Source organism: Acinonyx jubatus, chromosome D4, assembly GCF_027475565.1.
Source record: "Acinonyx jubatus isolate Ajub_Pintada_27869175 chromosome D4, VMU_Ajub_asm_v1.0, whole genome shotgun sequence".
In the NCBI taxonomy this organism is placed as follows: domain Eukaryota; kingdom Metazoa; phylum Chordata; class Mammalia; order Carnivora; family Felidae; genus Acinonyx; species Acinonyx jubatus.
The window spans coordinates 53319086-53335029 of NC_069391.1; the positions used below are offsets into that span (position 1 = coordinate 53319086).

A 15944-nucleotide genomic window follows, 5' to 3' on the forward strand; every position below is an offset into this window, starting at 1 on the left:
ATTGCTGCAACTGGCCTACCTACAATATGCAATTGAATTGTGATACCGTCTTTTACGTACTTTTCGCTTGATGAAGTTACAGTCTCATTATGGTTGGTCTACGGGTAGAAGCTGTACACAACACCTGTTGCTGGTCTTTAATTGTAGCGTGATGTACACTTAGAGTTTTCTTTCTTGATAAGACTTTTTAGAACCGTTTCAGGCAAATGGGAAGGTCTCTCTTTATGCCATGTTCTTGGCTGAGCACGAGACATGAAGGGAGAAATGGGATGGTACGGTTGTCTCGAGGGAGGATTACCTTGTCTTTCATCTTTTTTATCATCTGTTTCATAGTTGGGAGATTCAGCTTGGCTGCTGATACGTTAGTTTAAGGAGGAATCGTTAGCATTCAGTGTAACACAGTGGAGAAGAATTGGTCTCTGAGAATCAGGAGGTCTGTATTTGAGGCTGAACTCGGCTGGGTAATGGCATGTGATCCTCCTCTCCAGCAACTTAACTTCTCTGAGCTTTGCCTAACCCCACTGTAAAATGGGGACAATTTCACTACCTCCTTTGGTGAGAAGGTGTGAAAGAACCACAAAGGGCTGATCTAGTGTAAAATGGTTTCTTCTACTCCTTTAGATGAGTTAGGGTAAGTTAATATCTGTCACAACATAGGGTAAGTTAATATCTGTGACAACATAGGTTTTCCTGCCAGTGGGTGGCTTTTCTTGTGATTCAGTAGCCCAAGTTCATTGTCTTGGGGCTCTGTTGTCTTCAATCCATGGCTGGTAAGGTCACTCTGTCCTTTTGCATCAAGCTGCTGAAGCGGGAAAAGCATGGAGGGTTGTGAGAGGGAGGTGGCGCACATGATCTGTTCACATTCCATTGGCTGGAGCTCAGGCACCTTGCTTCACTTAGTGACAAAAGAGGCAGAAAAATGTAGTCTGTGGTCTCAGGGTAAAAGAGAAAATGGGTATCGCCAGCAGTTGGCATGTCTCTGCCACATTCCCATTTGGGCTGGATCCACCGTGGTTCTCCTAGTGTGGCCCATGCTTTCACATTTGTCTTTGTTGTCCTTTGACGTATGGGATTTTATAAAGTCGGGAATGCATTCGTTACAACTCTTTGGATGGGAATAAAATCAGCTTGAGCTAGTTTAAAACCAACAATTCTAGGAAGCATATAATACATGGGTAAAGGGTGTCTCAGGGAACCCAGGGGCAGGAATGTGAGAGATCTTCAGGAAGTATTTGAATTCAGAATAAAAAGCTTTAGAGGTCATTTTTGCTCTGTCTCCTATGCATCTACTTCCTTCTCAGCAGATGAACCTCTGCTAGTGGTCCATGGGCTGCACGATGAGAGGAACATGACTACGGCAAAGGCTTGTGTTTCTGTCATGTGCCATCTCTGCTTCAGGCCAGCGAGGGATCCACTCCACACCGTCCTCACGCGGGGCCCTGGGCTGCCGCTGTCTCCACCCTCCGCCATGAGAGTGGGAAGACAGCAGGGTATATGGGAATTGGCTCTTTTTTTTTGCTTCAGGTTTTTGTTTAAATTCCAGTTGGTTAACATACAGTGTAATATGTATGTTTATGTTTCTATGAGTTGGCTCTTAAAGCATCCACCTGAAAGTGACACACAGTTCATGTTCAAAGCATATCTTAGAGCTTTACTTAACTTCAGCTGGGCAGGAAAGCACAACGCTCTCATGTGCCTGGAAGAAGTGCCAGAAATAGTTGGTGAACAGCACTAATGACCGCCATAAGTCCAGATACTTGGTCTGTTCTTCCTTCACAGAAAATACACTCATTGCTGCCTGGAGGGAGATAATCCCCACATCCCATCCAATCGTGGCATCTCATGACATGCCCTGCAGTCTCTTTCAAGTCCAAATGTGGTTCCAATTCATCGGGATACCATGAACTAAAATGTTTTTTGCCCTCTACACACAACTTACATACCAGTTGAGCAGAGGCAGGATAACCCCAATAGAGACTCCCACTCTGACTGTGAAAAGTGAAGCATGGGAAACACATAACAAACACTGGTCTGTTACAAAATCCCGATTTTGAGTCTCCCTATCTGGGGAGTGGAGAATGCTTTTTGATTAGGCCTTCATCTCATTTCCTGGGAGTATCGCCCTTGTCGTTTTCTGTGACATCTGGTTTCGCTTTCTGAGAGGTTCTTTATTTTCCATGATTTCCTTGTCCACATCTCAAGTGGTTATCAGGGAAATTGCCCTCCTTAGGAACTGAGCAACTTTCTCAGTCCTTTTCTTGCCTCGTGATGAGGCCAAAGGATCTTTTTTCTTTTTTTAAGTTTATTTATTTTGAGAGGGAGGGAGGGGAGAGAGAGGGCAAGCATGGGGAGGGGCAGAGAGAGAGGAGGGGACAGAGAATCCCAAGCAGGCTCTGCACTGGCAGCACAGAACCCAATGCGGGGCTTGAACTCAGGAACCGTGAGATCATGACCTGAGCCCAATCCGAGTCAGATGCTTACCCCCGCGGAGCCACCCAGGTGTCCTGAGGCCAAAGGATCATTTTAAGTTGCAGAAGTTCCCATCCCTTTCAGGGAAGGTATAATTCTCTAAAGAATTAAGTCTGTTTTTTTGGTGGTTTGTTTTTTCCTGTTTTTGTTTATTTGTTGTGTTTTGGTTTTTTTGTTTTGTTTTGGTCGATTTGATGCTGCAGCATGTACCAGATAATCACACCACAGTATATCCAGGAGATCATTTTCATTCCCATGTCCAACCTCCCTTGACTTAATTGATAAACTTAATAATAATTGACTTGAGTCAATACCATCTCTGGGGTAAATTTCTACATTTAGGGCCAGGGTATGCTATGGTAGCAACCCCGTGTCTCAATAGTTTAAAATAACAATACTTCAGGGGCGCCTGGGTGGCTCAGTCGGTTGAGCGTCTGATTTCAGCTCAGGTCACGATGTCGCGGTCCGTGAGTTCAAGCCCCGCGTCGGGCTCTGGGCTGATGGCTCAGAGCCTGGAGCCTGCTTCTGATTCTGTGTCTCCCTCTCTCTCTGCTCCTCCCCTGTTCATGCGCTGTCTCTCTCTGTCTCAAAAAAACAAACAAACAAAAAAATGTCAAATGCCTTTATTGAAGTATAATTCAGATAAGGTCAAGTGTACTCCTTTTAAATATACAAGGCTACATTTAGCGTATACTTTTGTGCAAGCACTGTCACAGTCAAGCTTTGAACACCGCCTTCACCTCGGGAAGTTTCCTCTTGCCTGTTTGCTATCAGTCCCCACACTGCATCCCCTGGCCCCAGGCAAACACTGACCTTTTGTCTCCATAGTCTTACCTTTAACACACCATTTATATAAGCAGAATTGCACAATATAGGGTGTGTGGTTTCTGGCTTCTTTCACTTAACATGATGTTTTGATGTTCATCCATGTTGTTGGATATATTTGTAGTTCTTTTTTGTCGTAGGATTGTATTCCATGGTACGGAGATACTCTATGTTGGTTATCCACTCACTAGTTGATGGACATTGGAGTTTTCTAGGTTTGGGCTTTCATGAATAACACCACTGTGAACCTGTATATACAAGGCTTTGTGTGGACATGTTTTCATATCTGTTGGGTAGATACCAGGAGTGGAATTCCTGGGTCACAAGTAAGAATATGTTTAACTTTTTAGAAAACGTCCTTTCTTCCAGATGGGCTGTACCATTTTGCCTTCCCACCCTCAGTGTATGAGAATTCCCATTCCACATCCTCTATACTTGACGTCATCAGTCTATAACTGTCCAGTAGGTGGTGTCTCATTGGGGTTTTGATGCATCTTGTTTTTTAAAGTTGAGATAGAATTCACATAAAGTTGGCTATTTTAAAGTACAACATTCAGTGTATACAATTCAGTATATTTTTTAGTGTAGCCACTGTGTCATACAGCCATCACCGCCATCAAGTCCAGAACATTTTCATCACTCTGAAAGAAGCCCTGTACCCCATTAGTGGTCAGTTCTCATTCCTTCCTGCTCCCACCTCCTGGCAGTCAGTAATCTAACTTCGGTCCGCGTGGATTTGCCTTTTCCTGACATTTCATAGGAATGGAACCATGTAATATATGGCCTTTTGGTTTTGGCTTCTTTTATTTAGCATAATTTTTTTTTAATGTTTATTTATTTATCTTGAGAGAGGGAGAGAAGGAGAGAGAGAGAGCGAGAGGGAGAGCAGGGGAAGGGCAGAGAGAGACGCCCAAGCACGCTCTGTGCTGTCAGCACACGACCTGATGTGGAGCTCAGACTCACGAACTGTGAGATCCTGACTGGAGCCGAAATCAAGAGTCAACCGCTTAACCCACCGAGCCACCCGGCGCCCGAGCGTAATGTTTTCAAGTTTTATCCACGATGTAGCATGTAACTATACGTTATTTCTTTTCATGGCTGAATAACATTCCATTGTATCCACATTGTCTTTGTTTACTAGCCGAGGGACATTTAGGGTATTTCTGCTTTTGGGCTATCAAGAATCATGCTCTTGTGAACATTTGTGTATGAGGTTTTACGCAAACATGTGGTTTCAGTTTTCTTAGGCACATACCTAGAAGTGGAACTGCTGGGTCATATAGTAATTGTACATTTAACTGTTTTGAGAAACTGCCAAACTGTTCCCAAAGTAGCCATACCTTATAAAGTTACTGTAACCAACCTCTGAGAGTTCCAGTTTCTTCACATCCTCACTGACGCCTTAACTGATTTTTGAGTATAGCCATCCCAGTGGGAGTGAAGCGGTATCTTGTCACAACTTGGATTTGCACATCGCTGTTGTCTACTGATGTTGGGCGTCTTTTCATATGTTTATTAACTAGTTAGACATCTTTGGAGAGAAGCATCTGCTTGATTTCTTTACTCATTTGAAAATTTCATCATTGGTCTCTATTATTTAGTTGTAAGAGATCTTTGTTTATCCTGGATACTAGACCTTTATCAGATACAGGCGGGCCTTGTTTTATACCGCGTCCCTTCGTAGACACTACGAATAGATACACTGATATATTGCACTTCATAGATACCGCGTCTTTTACAAGTTGAATTGTGGCAACCCTGCATCGAGGCTCTGTCTGCGCCATTTTCCCGCCACTGTTTGTTCACTTGGTGTTTCTGTGTCACGTTTTGGTAATTCTCTCAATATTTCAAACATTTTCATCATTATTACGTTTTTCATGGTGATCTGTAACTATGTTTGCTTTAATGTTACTGTGGTGATTGTTTTGGGGTGCTGCAAACCCACCCATATAAGACAACAAACTTAATAAATGTTGTGTGTGCTCTGACTGCTCCACCTACCAGTCGCTCTCTGTGTCTCTCCCTCTCCTCAGGCCTCCCTGTTACCTGATACGCGATAACGTTGAAACAAGGCCAATTAATAACCCTACGGTGACCTCTAAGTGTTCAAGTGGAAAGGAGAGTCACACGTCTCTCACTTTAAATCAATAGCTAAAAACGATTAAGCGTAGGAAGGCACGTCAAAAGCCAAGACGGACTGGAAGCTAGGCCTCTTGTGCCAAACAGGTAGCTAAGTTGTGAATGCAAAGGAGAAGTTCGTGAAGGAAGTGAAGAGTGCTACTCCTGTGAACACACGGGTGATAAGAAAATGACATAGTCCCGCTACGGATGTGGGGGGAAATTTTAGTGGTCTGGAGAGAAGAGCAGACCCGCCACAACATTCCCTTACACCAAAGCCTAATCCAGAGCAAGGGCTTAGCTCTCTTCAATTCTGTGAAGGCTGAGAGAGGTGAGGAAGGCACAGAAGAAAAGCTTGAAGCTAGCAGAGGCTGGTGCATAAGGTTTAAGGAAAGAAGCCGTCTCCATAACATACAAGTGCAAGGTGAAAGGGCAGGAGGAGCTGCAGCAAGTTATCCAGAATATCTAGCTAAATAATTATTGAAAGTGACCACGCTGAATAGATTTTCAGTGTAGACAAAGCCGCCTGTTAGAAGAAGGTGCCATCTAGGACTTTTGCAGCTAGAGAGAAGTCGATGCCTGGCTTCAAAGTTTCAAAGGAGTGGCTGATTCTCTTGCTAGGGCTAATGTAGCTGGTGACTTTAAGTGAAAACCAGTGCTCCTTTTCCATTATGAAAATCCAAGGGCCCTTAACAATTATGCAAAAGCTACCCTTCCTATACTCTATAAATGGAACAATGGAGTCTGGATGACAGCACGTCTGTTTATAACATGGTTTACTGAATATTGTGTGCACATTGTTGAGATCTACTGCTCAGAAAAAAAAAAAGTCCTCTCAAAATATTACCGCTCACTGACAGTCCACCTGGTCACCCGAGAGCTCCGACGGAGACGTACAATGAGATGTACGTATGTGGCTCTCATGTTCATACAACATCCACTTTGCAGCCTATGGATCAAGGCGTCACTTTGACTTTTAAGAAATCTATTTCGTGAGGTGATAGGTGTCCTGGGAGGTGATTCCTCTGATGGATCTGGCCAAAGCAAATTGAAAACCGAGAGAGGAACCACCATTCTAGATGCCATTGAGAGCGTTCAGGATTCGTGGAAAGAGATCAAAATACCAACGTGCACAGGAGTTTAGAAGTGGATTGCAACTCTCAGGGATGACTGGGGTGTTCAAGATTTCCGTGGAGGATGTAACTGCAGGTATGGTAGAAATAGCAAGGGAACTTGAATAATTACAAGTGAGGCCTAGAGATGTTCCGAATTGATGCAGTTTCACAGTAAAACTTTACTGGCTGAGGAGTTGCTTCCTACGGAGGAGCCAAGAAAGCGGTTCCTTGAGTTGGAACCTACTCCTGGTGGAGACGCTGTGAAGATTGTTGAAATGACAACAAAGGATTTAGGACATCGTGTAAACTTGGTTGGTCAGGCAGCCGCAGGGTTTGAGAGGGCGGTCTTCAATTTTGAAAGTTCTGTGAGTAAAATGCTATCAAACAGCATTGCATGCCTCAGAGAAATTGTCCGTGCAAGGAAGAGCCCACGGAGGAGGCAGACGTCACTGTTGTTTTGTTTCAAGAAACCGCCACAGCCGCTTCATCCTTCAGCAGCGCCCTCCCCCCCCCCCCCCGACCAGCAGCCATCGAGGCCAGACCCTCCACCAGCAATTATGAGTCTGAAAGCTCATGATGGTTAGCATTTTTCAGCAAATATGTTTTTAAATTAAAAAAACAAAAAGCTTATCTTTTGAGAGAGCATGAGCAAGGGAGGGGCAGAGAGAGCATGGGGGACAGAGGACCCGAAGTGGGCTGTGCTCTGACAGCAGCAAGCCCGATGTGGGGCTCAAACTCATGAACCGCAACACCATGACCTGACTCGAAGTCGGACCCTTAACTGACTGAGCCACCCAGGCGCCTCGTCAACCAGATATTTTTAATGAAGGTATACACATTGCTTTTTTAGACATAATGCTATTGCCCGCTTAAAAGACTGCAGTGTAGTGTAAAACGTATCTCCTATGTGCCCTGGGAACCAAAGAATTGAGTTGACTTACCTTATTGCAGTGGTCTGGAACTGAATCTGCGAGATCTACAGTGGGGGTGTATGTGGTTTGCAAGTATTTTCTCCCATTCTATGAATTGTCTTTTCATTTGTTTGATCGTGCCCTTTTGACACCCAGATGAGGTACAGTTTATCGTTTATCTCCTTTTCCTTTTTTTTTTTTTTGTTTGTGATTTTGGTGTCCTATCTGAGAAACCATTGCCTAATTCAGGGTCACATAGACTTCTAGGTTTTCTTCTAAGAGTTTTATTTCATTTATTTATTTATCTATTTATTTACTCGAGAGAGAGAGTGAGAGTGTGAGTGGGGGAGGGGCAGAGGGAAAGAGAATCTTTTTTTTTTTATATTTTCTTTAAAAAAAATTTTTTTAACATTTATTCATTTATGAGAGACAGAGAGCACAAGCAGCGTAGGGGCAGAGAGAGAGGGAGACAGAATTGAAGCAGGCTCCAGGCTCCGAGCTGGCAGCACAGAGCCCGACGCGGGGCTCGAACTCACCGGCTGTGAGATCATGACCTGAGCCGAAGTCGGACGCTTAACCGACTGAGCCACCCAGGCGCCCCAAAGAGAGAATCTTAAGCAGGCTCCACACCCAGCACGGAGCCTGACACGGGGCTCAGTCCCATGATCCCGGGATCATGACCTGAGCTGCAATCAAGAGTCAGACGCTCAACTGACTAAGCCACCCAGGCGCCCCTCTTCTAAGAGCTTTATAATTTCAGCGCTTACATTTGGATCTTTGATCCGTTTTGAGTTGGTTTTTGTATATTGTGTGAAGTAGGGGCTCCGTTCTTTCGCCTGTGAGTGTGCAGTTGTCCCATCCCATCACCATTTGCTAAAAAGTACACTGGCTTTTATAGCGTTTACCCCGATTTTCCACATGCATCATTTCCATTCAGGTTGTGTTGTTCTAAGCACGTGGTTATGCCTGGCTTCTAGGGGACAGGTAAGTACATGTCTACCACATGTGTCCATAGTTCCTAGTTTGTATGTTACATTTCCAGCCATACACAGATGACTGGCTCTCTCCATACAGGTTCCAAGTCCTTGTGGGGGAAAGGTGGGTTACTGGCCTCGCTTGGGAGAGGTTCTGACCCCCCCCCCCCCCCCACCTCACACAGCTGTGACCAAGGAGGGAACGGGCTCATTTGGACCAGAAGCTTATCCCCATTGACTGGTGAGTGGGATAGTTAAGGGGAAGGGATCATTATGAAGCCAGACCTACTTGACTTGGTCTAACTCGAATATTGTCTGTAAGTTTGAATCTAATTCTGAGTTAGGTTATTTGAAAATTGATCTACAAGTATGTGTTCCCTGATTGTACTTCTGTTTGGCAAATAATTTATCGAGTTCCTGCTATTTCCTCTAGTCACTGTTCCAGGCACTTGGTAAATATTAGTGAATAAAACAGATTTCTGCCTTCATGGATCTTCTAGTGGGATGAGGCAAACAATAAATGTGATAACTAAGTTACATAATATGGGGGTTGGTAACTTAAAGGCAGCAGGCCAGCTGTCAATTTTTGTAAATAAAGTGTCACTAGAAATGGCCATGCCCGTTCATGTGCATATTACCTATGGCCGCTTTGCCACTACAATGGCAGATTTGGGTACAGATCTTCCTTGACTTACAGTGAGGTTGCACCCAGTGAACCCATTGTAAGTTGAAAACAGCCTAGGTCAGAAATGCATTTAACCCACCTAACCTGCTGAACATCATAGCTTAGCCTAGCCCGCCTTAAACATGGCAGGAACCCTTGCGTCAGCCTAGAGTTGAGCCAAAATCATCTAACACAAAACACTACTTTCTAATCAAGTGTTGAGCATCTTATGTAATGAATTCTGTACTGAAAGTGGAAAACACATCGGCTCATGGGTGCCGAGTGGTTGTAAGTTACTGGTTGCTTACCCTCGTGGTTGGGCAGCTGACTGGGATCTGTGACCCTCTGTCACCACCCAGCATCACAAGAGAGTATCCTACTGAGTAGAGCTAGCCTGCGAAGAGCTCAAAATTCAAAATTCCAAGTACAGTTTCAACTGAATGCTCATTGCTTTTGTACCATTGTAAACTCAAAAACTTGCAAATCCAACTATTCGAAGTGGGGGACTGTCTGTAGTTGCACAAGAGACCTCTAGGCCCACAGACTTAAAGTATTTATTATCTGGCCTTTGAGAAAACATTCACTGACCCTCTGTATGGAAGGTAGAAGGTGATCTGCACAATGCAAAAAAAAAAAAAAAAAAAAAAAAGAGCCAAGTAAAGGGAACTGGGAATCTGGGAATGTTGAGGAAGGGAGAGGGTCAGTTGCAATTTTATTTATTTATTTATTTATTTTAAAAATGTTTTAAATTATTATTTACTTATCATGAGAGAGAGACAGCAGGAGCAAGGGAGGGGCAGAGAGGAAGAGGGAGACAGAGCGAGAATCCCAAGCAGGCCCCGTGCTGTCAGCACAGCGCCTGATGTGGGGCTTGAACCCATGAAACTGCGAGATCATGACCTGAGCCCAAACCGAGAGTCAGACGCTTAACTGACTGAGCCACCCAAACGCCCCTCAGTTGCAATTTTAAATGAGAGGGTCAGAGTCGGCCCCATTGAGAAGGTGACATTAGAGCAAAGACTTGGCAAAGGGGAAGGGGCCAACTAGATATCTGAGGGAGGAGCATTTCAGGCAGAAAACAAAAGGCAGCACCATTAAGAAAGGAGCCTGCCAAATGCAATCACAGGACGAGGAGCAGACAGTGTGGCTGAGCCGGAGTGAGTCAAGGATGATGGTAGGAGATGGGTCAGATGGATGTCCAGGCCTGTGCAGGGCCAAGATTTTACTCTATTTGCAAGCTGACAAGTTGAGCCTGCACAGTTTTGCAGATTCTGGCAGAAGGTGTGAGACTTCCTTGTTACTCATGGCATGGCCGGCTGCCTGCCAGCAGCAGATTTGCTTCGGTTCCCCTTGCCCTCCAAGTCCCAGGGAGGCCATGGGAGGCCCCCGGGTGGACATAACATGCCTGGTGAGTTCGTGTCACAGCTGGGGTGCCCCGTGTCTCCTATCAGACTGCAGGCGAACCTGCCTCCCCGTTACATGGAGGGATAGTGAGTAAGCCTGTGCTCTGCTCTGGAAGGAGATGCTGTACTTTCCAAAGCTGCTTGCTATCCAAACACTCTTGAAAAGATTGTCTGGAACAAAGTGTTTCTTCTCGCAAGATGAGCAGAAAAGCCGGAGACCCGTGGGGAATTGCCAGTGGTGGGTTTATAAGGGGCCTTCGTGAGGTTAAAGGAGCCATTTTAAGAACTCTGGCTCTTACCCTGACGGAAATGAGGGGCCACTGCAGAGTTTTTGGCAAAGGAGGGATGTGAGCTGACTTACGATTTGAAAAGACTACCCTGGCTGCCACTTTGAGACCAGGGTGAGGGGCGTAAGGGCCACAGCAGAGAGACAAAAGGCCACTGCTGTGATCCAGACAAGAGGTGATGGTTGCTCAGTCCAGAGTGTGATGGGTTGGGTTTGCCCCGGGTTGCCTGGAAGGACAGTTGCATCAGCTGGGCTGTGGGAAGGTGACAGACGAAGCAGATTTGGGGGGATACTCAGAAATCAGTTGGGGACAGAATGAATTTGAGATGCCTATTAGACATCTTGATATCGACGGGGCAGTTGGATAGGTGACTCTGGAATTTGGGAGAGAGGTTTGGGTTGAGAAAACAAATTGGGAGCCACGTGACCAGAGACTTTTATAAGGAGGGTTCAGGGAGTGCCCGTGGTATTTCATCAGTAATTATCACTTGGGGTGAATTACACGCTCTGCTCACCCTCAAAGCTAAATCGAGCCTGTTGGGGTCCGGATCGAATACAATTTAATACAGATCAGTAATATTAAGGACAAACTTAAAAATGAGCTCTTCCAGTAAAACAGGACCTTTTGTGCAGCCTCTCGTTTATCTTAAAGGGGCAGAGTGGCATTTGAGCTTTAAAGGGGGAGGAAAGAAAAGCCACACATAAAGTCTGAAAGTCTAATTAAGAAAATTTGACAATGTTAAACAAGAAGCAGCTGTGAGGGGGAAGATTTGTGTGCATTTTTAGCCCCTTTTGAAAGCCTCAGATTGTCTCTGGAGCAGAATGGAGCAAATTGTCACAAATCTTGTTTTCTGAGAAACCAGTTATATCAACATTATGGCATGCTACCGCCACAGCCAGCATGCCAAAAATAACATGAAGAGAAATGACTGCAAATCTATTTAGGATTAAGCCAGTAATTATTGTGTTTGTGATCATTTCTAAGAATTGTTCCTACCCAAATATTAAATGGAAATTAAGAAGAGCTCGTTCTAGCCCTGAAAGTTTCCATTTTATTTTTCTCCTTGTCTTCACTTAATGCTTCATGTTAGTAAACTATTAATAGGTTTAAACAAAACACTTCTGTGTTGCGACTAAAAGTAGAGCCATTTTAATGATATTTTGCCGACTTTATATTTCCTCTTCATTGAAAGAGGAAATGCTTTTTCTTTTGTATTTGTGTCTGAAGTTATTTATAACATTAAGGCTTCTTAAAAGTCAGATTTAAAGTGATCTTTTGAAGTCCCAAGGCAGTGAGTATTTTCTTATTTCCCTCCAGTATCAAATAAATATTAATTTGGCAAAGCATTGATTTGGTGAACCGTCAGTGAGCATGGAGATAAGAGTGGCAAAAATGGAGCTGATGTAGAGCTAAATCTTCTGTCTTTTGTCCACAAAATGGCTTCTCTGAAAAGAGAAGGGAATCCTTTATTACAGTTTTTTAAAACAGAAAGCAGTTTTTAAAGAAATGATTACAGCATAATTATTTCAACAACAGTATAAAAATGCATATGTAACTATCTAAAACATATTATAATAGGTATACTAACATATAAGCGTATTAAATACTATAAGCATATACTTACTAAATTTATAATAACACCCTTAGCACTTCTTGCAAATGCGAAGGAATCTACCTTTACTTAGTATCCGTCCACTTCTCCCACTGTCTCTATACTCCCCCGTACAAGTTAGATCCATCAGCAGTAAATGTAAATAGAAATGTTGATAGTGCTTGTAAATGTTTATACTGCTCATTAATCTAGCAGGCAATGTGTATATTCTGATATTCTGACATTCCAGTGCCTTGGGAGAATCTTTTTTCCTAATCTTTGTCAGGGATTTATGTGCAACTTTTAGCCTGGAAGAACGGGACACATTCCTCCTCCGCCGTTTCTCAATCCGGTGATCCTCCGAAGGCCAAGTTAGGCAAAGTGTGACCCCAAGAGGGGACTTACTGTGTGCCTCCAGGATGCCTCCCTCATCTTTTTAGATGGGTTCTGTGTCCCTATACTTCCTTTACTCAAACACATCAAAGTGTTTGAGTAAAGTGTCTAAGTGTCTAAGATTTTGATCAACAGAATCCGTGTCACCGTTGGGTGATATTGTTGTATAGAATTTGAGGACCAAGGGAACACAAATCCCAGTAATTGATGTTAGAACCCTGTGTCTGCTGTTGGCTATCAAGCAACAAGTCAGTGCCAGTCCATGGAATCTCATTGACTTAGAGGCCATCTTTGTGGCTCTTACTTAATAAACATCAAGCCACAGGGAAGTACAAGTTCAATGACTGTCTCGTCTTTCCTTCTAGATAAACTCTCTTTTTCCATGGTCCTTACAGTAGCTTTCCATTAATAGTTACGTTCAGTTTCCATTTCTCCTTCAAGTGATCCCTGGAAGTCTTCCAGAATCTTAGGAAGCATCAGATCTTTGATTTCACCTTTTCCTTTCTCACCTGTTTCACCATAAAGTTGGTTTCTTGATTTATTTGAGCAATCTTCTGCCCTCCGAAGGAAGGGTGGTTCGTAGAGCTTAGTTCAAAGGGAAAAGTCTTCTCTTCCAAGAACAGCAATTTCTTTCTCTAGGTGGCCTCTCCCAGACAGCCAGCTACCAACTGTCTTCTCATTACTGCCTTTTGTTGGCTCTCCCGTGAATGTTGTGAGCAATCTCCAACTCTCCAGCTGCTCTTAGCTCTTCTGGCGGTAGCCCTTCTTGGGGGAGGACCTGGAGGTGAAGCTAAGGCTGCTTCCTTTCCTGTCTTTATTAGACATGTAGCTACAGAATAGATAGTTCATGGTTAGAGTTGGCGATGGCACTCAGGGTAGGCTTCCAAGTTGTCTCCTGGGCTTCCTTGTCCTGGGTTGTGGCTCAGACATTTATTTAATAAGAGCCCTAAGAACAGGATTTCATAGGACAGAGATTGTTTATGAAGGGAAGTCATACTTCTGGTCGTTACGGGCTGTGAATGATAGAAGGGAACCTAGGAGCTTTCTAGGGCCTTTCATCCCTTCCTCAAGTCTCTGGGTTTAGACTCTAACTCATGTCTAATGTTGATGGTTGATGATTGCAATGGCTGTTATTGTTGTGTTATTAAGGAAATGTATGCTTTTCTTCTCTACAATGTATTTTGTTTTGTGGTGCTGAATCATTCAAATAATGCTGAATATTGGATGACCGGACACCTACTGAGACAAGAAGGGTTTTATTTTGTTTTGTTTTATTTTTTATTTTTTAATGTTTATTTATTTTTGAGAGAGAGAGACATAGCATGAGTAGGGGAGGGGCAGAGAGAGAGAGAGAGAGAGAGAGAGAGAGAGAGAGAGAGAGGGAGACATAGAGTCTGAAGCAGGCTCCAGGCTTCCAGCTGTCAGCACAGAGCCCGATGCGGGGCTTGAATCTCCAAACCGCAAGATCATGACCTGAGCCAAAGTTGGACGCTTAATTGACTGAGCCACCCAGGCACCTTGAGACAAGAAGGATTTTAAACTGTAGACAGTTATGCAGCATCAAAAGAATGAAAATAGATATTTACAAAAGAAAACACAGATACCAAAAGTGAAATGTTAAGAAAAGAATAGAAAGTCTACAGCTAGGACATTTCATTCTTGATTTGGGGAAGGGCCATCATGTAACATTTCTGGCGGTTGCCTTTGGACATAGCTGTTTGTATCTTAGTTCCCAGGCTTCTTTTCTGAATAGGCCTTACTCAGAGAACGCAGATCAGCAGATATAAGTTAAATGAAACAAATTGTGCCATCATCGGCCTCTACTCCTGGACTCCTTGAGGACTCCTGCCAGTGAGACTTCGGGCAGGTTGCCCAGCGGCAAGGACCAGAGTGTGAGTCGGTTATTTCAGGGTGCCCCAGGGGAAGGCTGAGGGGCTCCTTCAGAGCGGGACAGGTGAGGGGTCCTCATGGCACTTATGTAGAGTGGCTGAGTTTTCATAGGGCAGACCACCAAGGACACGAATACTCGACCAGTCCTCTCAAAACCCAGTTTCACTGCTAAGTGAACAAAATTAAACTCACTGCACTTTAACAAACTTGAGTTATCTCTAATACTTTTTTTTTTCTTTTTGTATATTAAAGCCTATAGACTTAAAGCAATTCAGAAGACAGCCTGTTGGCCAAAGGGAAAAAAATCTGCATTGCCAAGTAGCATTTTCTTGGAGTTCCAAGGCTCCACAGGAGACTTCCCCCCCCCGCCCCCCCGTTAAGCTCCCTAAAATCGAAAATATGTATACATGCATGTGTTCTTGTGTGTGCCTGTATCCACATGCACGCACTGACATGGGGTCTGCCTTATGCAGAAATATGGCAATTATTTCATGGCGATTGAATGGGCTGCCTTGTGGCTTTCCCACTTCTCACTTTTCTACCTGTCTTAAGGTTTCATGAAGCTCATCTCTTGGGAGGAGCCTGAAAATCTCCTGCAGAGGCAGCAGGCTCAGGCAGGCACCTCAGTCCATTTCTGCTGTGCTCCAGTTGGAGCAAAACACTTAAGCACTCATTTCCTACTTCAACATTGACATAGATTTGATCTGACATAGATTTGATGGCTACCTCCTGGTCCCTGGCATGATTACTGTTCTACCAAGAATTTGTTCTGGGGATTTTGAGGACTTCTGTACTGTTCTGCAAGCAGCCTGGGTAAAGCAGGGACATCCAGTGTGTAGATTACGTAGAATGGCCAGAAAGAGACGCTTAGAAGGCTCCTTCAAGCTTGATAGATAACTGAGTCCGAGTAGAGACGGAGGGATGGCGTGGGAAGGCAGTCTCCTCTCTAGGACAGTAGTCCTCGCACAATAGATTTCTCAGGTGCAGTGAAGAGGCTGTGTGGGCTGTTATGGGAATTGCTGAGGAGACAAACCCCTTACTGGTTCGCTCATGGCTGTTTGTTGCTAATTGAATATCAGTTGGGGTTAATAGCATTCTAGGTACTTTTTTTTTTAAAACATATACGTGTTTTTATTTACTTATTATTTAAAAATTTTTTCAATTCCTGTGAGTTAACGTATGGTGTTTATCAGTTGCAGGTATACAATACAGTGATTCAACAATAGCATACCGCACCTGGAGCTCCTTAATCCCCATCACCTGTTTCATCCATTCCATCCCCCCCCCCCCCCCCGCCCCCGATA

At 44.1% G+C, this 15944-nt stretch overlaps 1 protein-coding gene across 1 annotated transcript in view; it reads left to right on the plus strand.

Annotated features, from left to right (window-relative positions):
* Window positions 1-44: 44 nt before the first annotated feature.
* Window positions 45-15944, plus strand: part of FREM1 (FRAS1 related extracellular matrix 1) — a 309646-nt gene continuing 293746 nt past the window's right edge. The window contains exons 1-2 of the mRNA XM_053205086.1: window positions 45-7356; window positions 8513-8653. The gene's annotated coding sequence lies outside the window, so the exon portion shown is untranslated. The remainder of the gene's footprint in view (window positions 7357-8512; window positions 8654-15944) is intronic.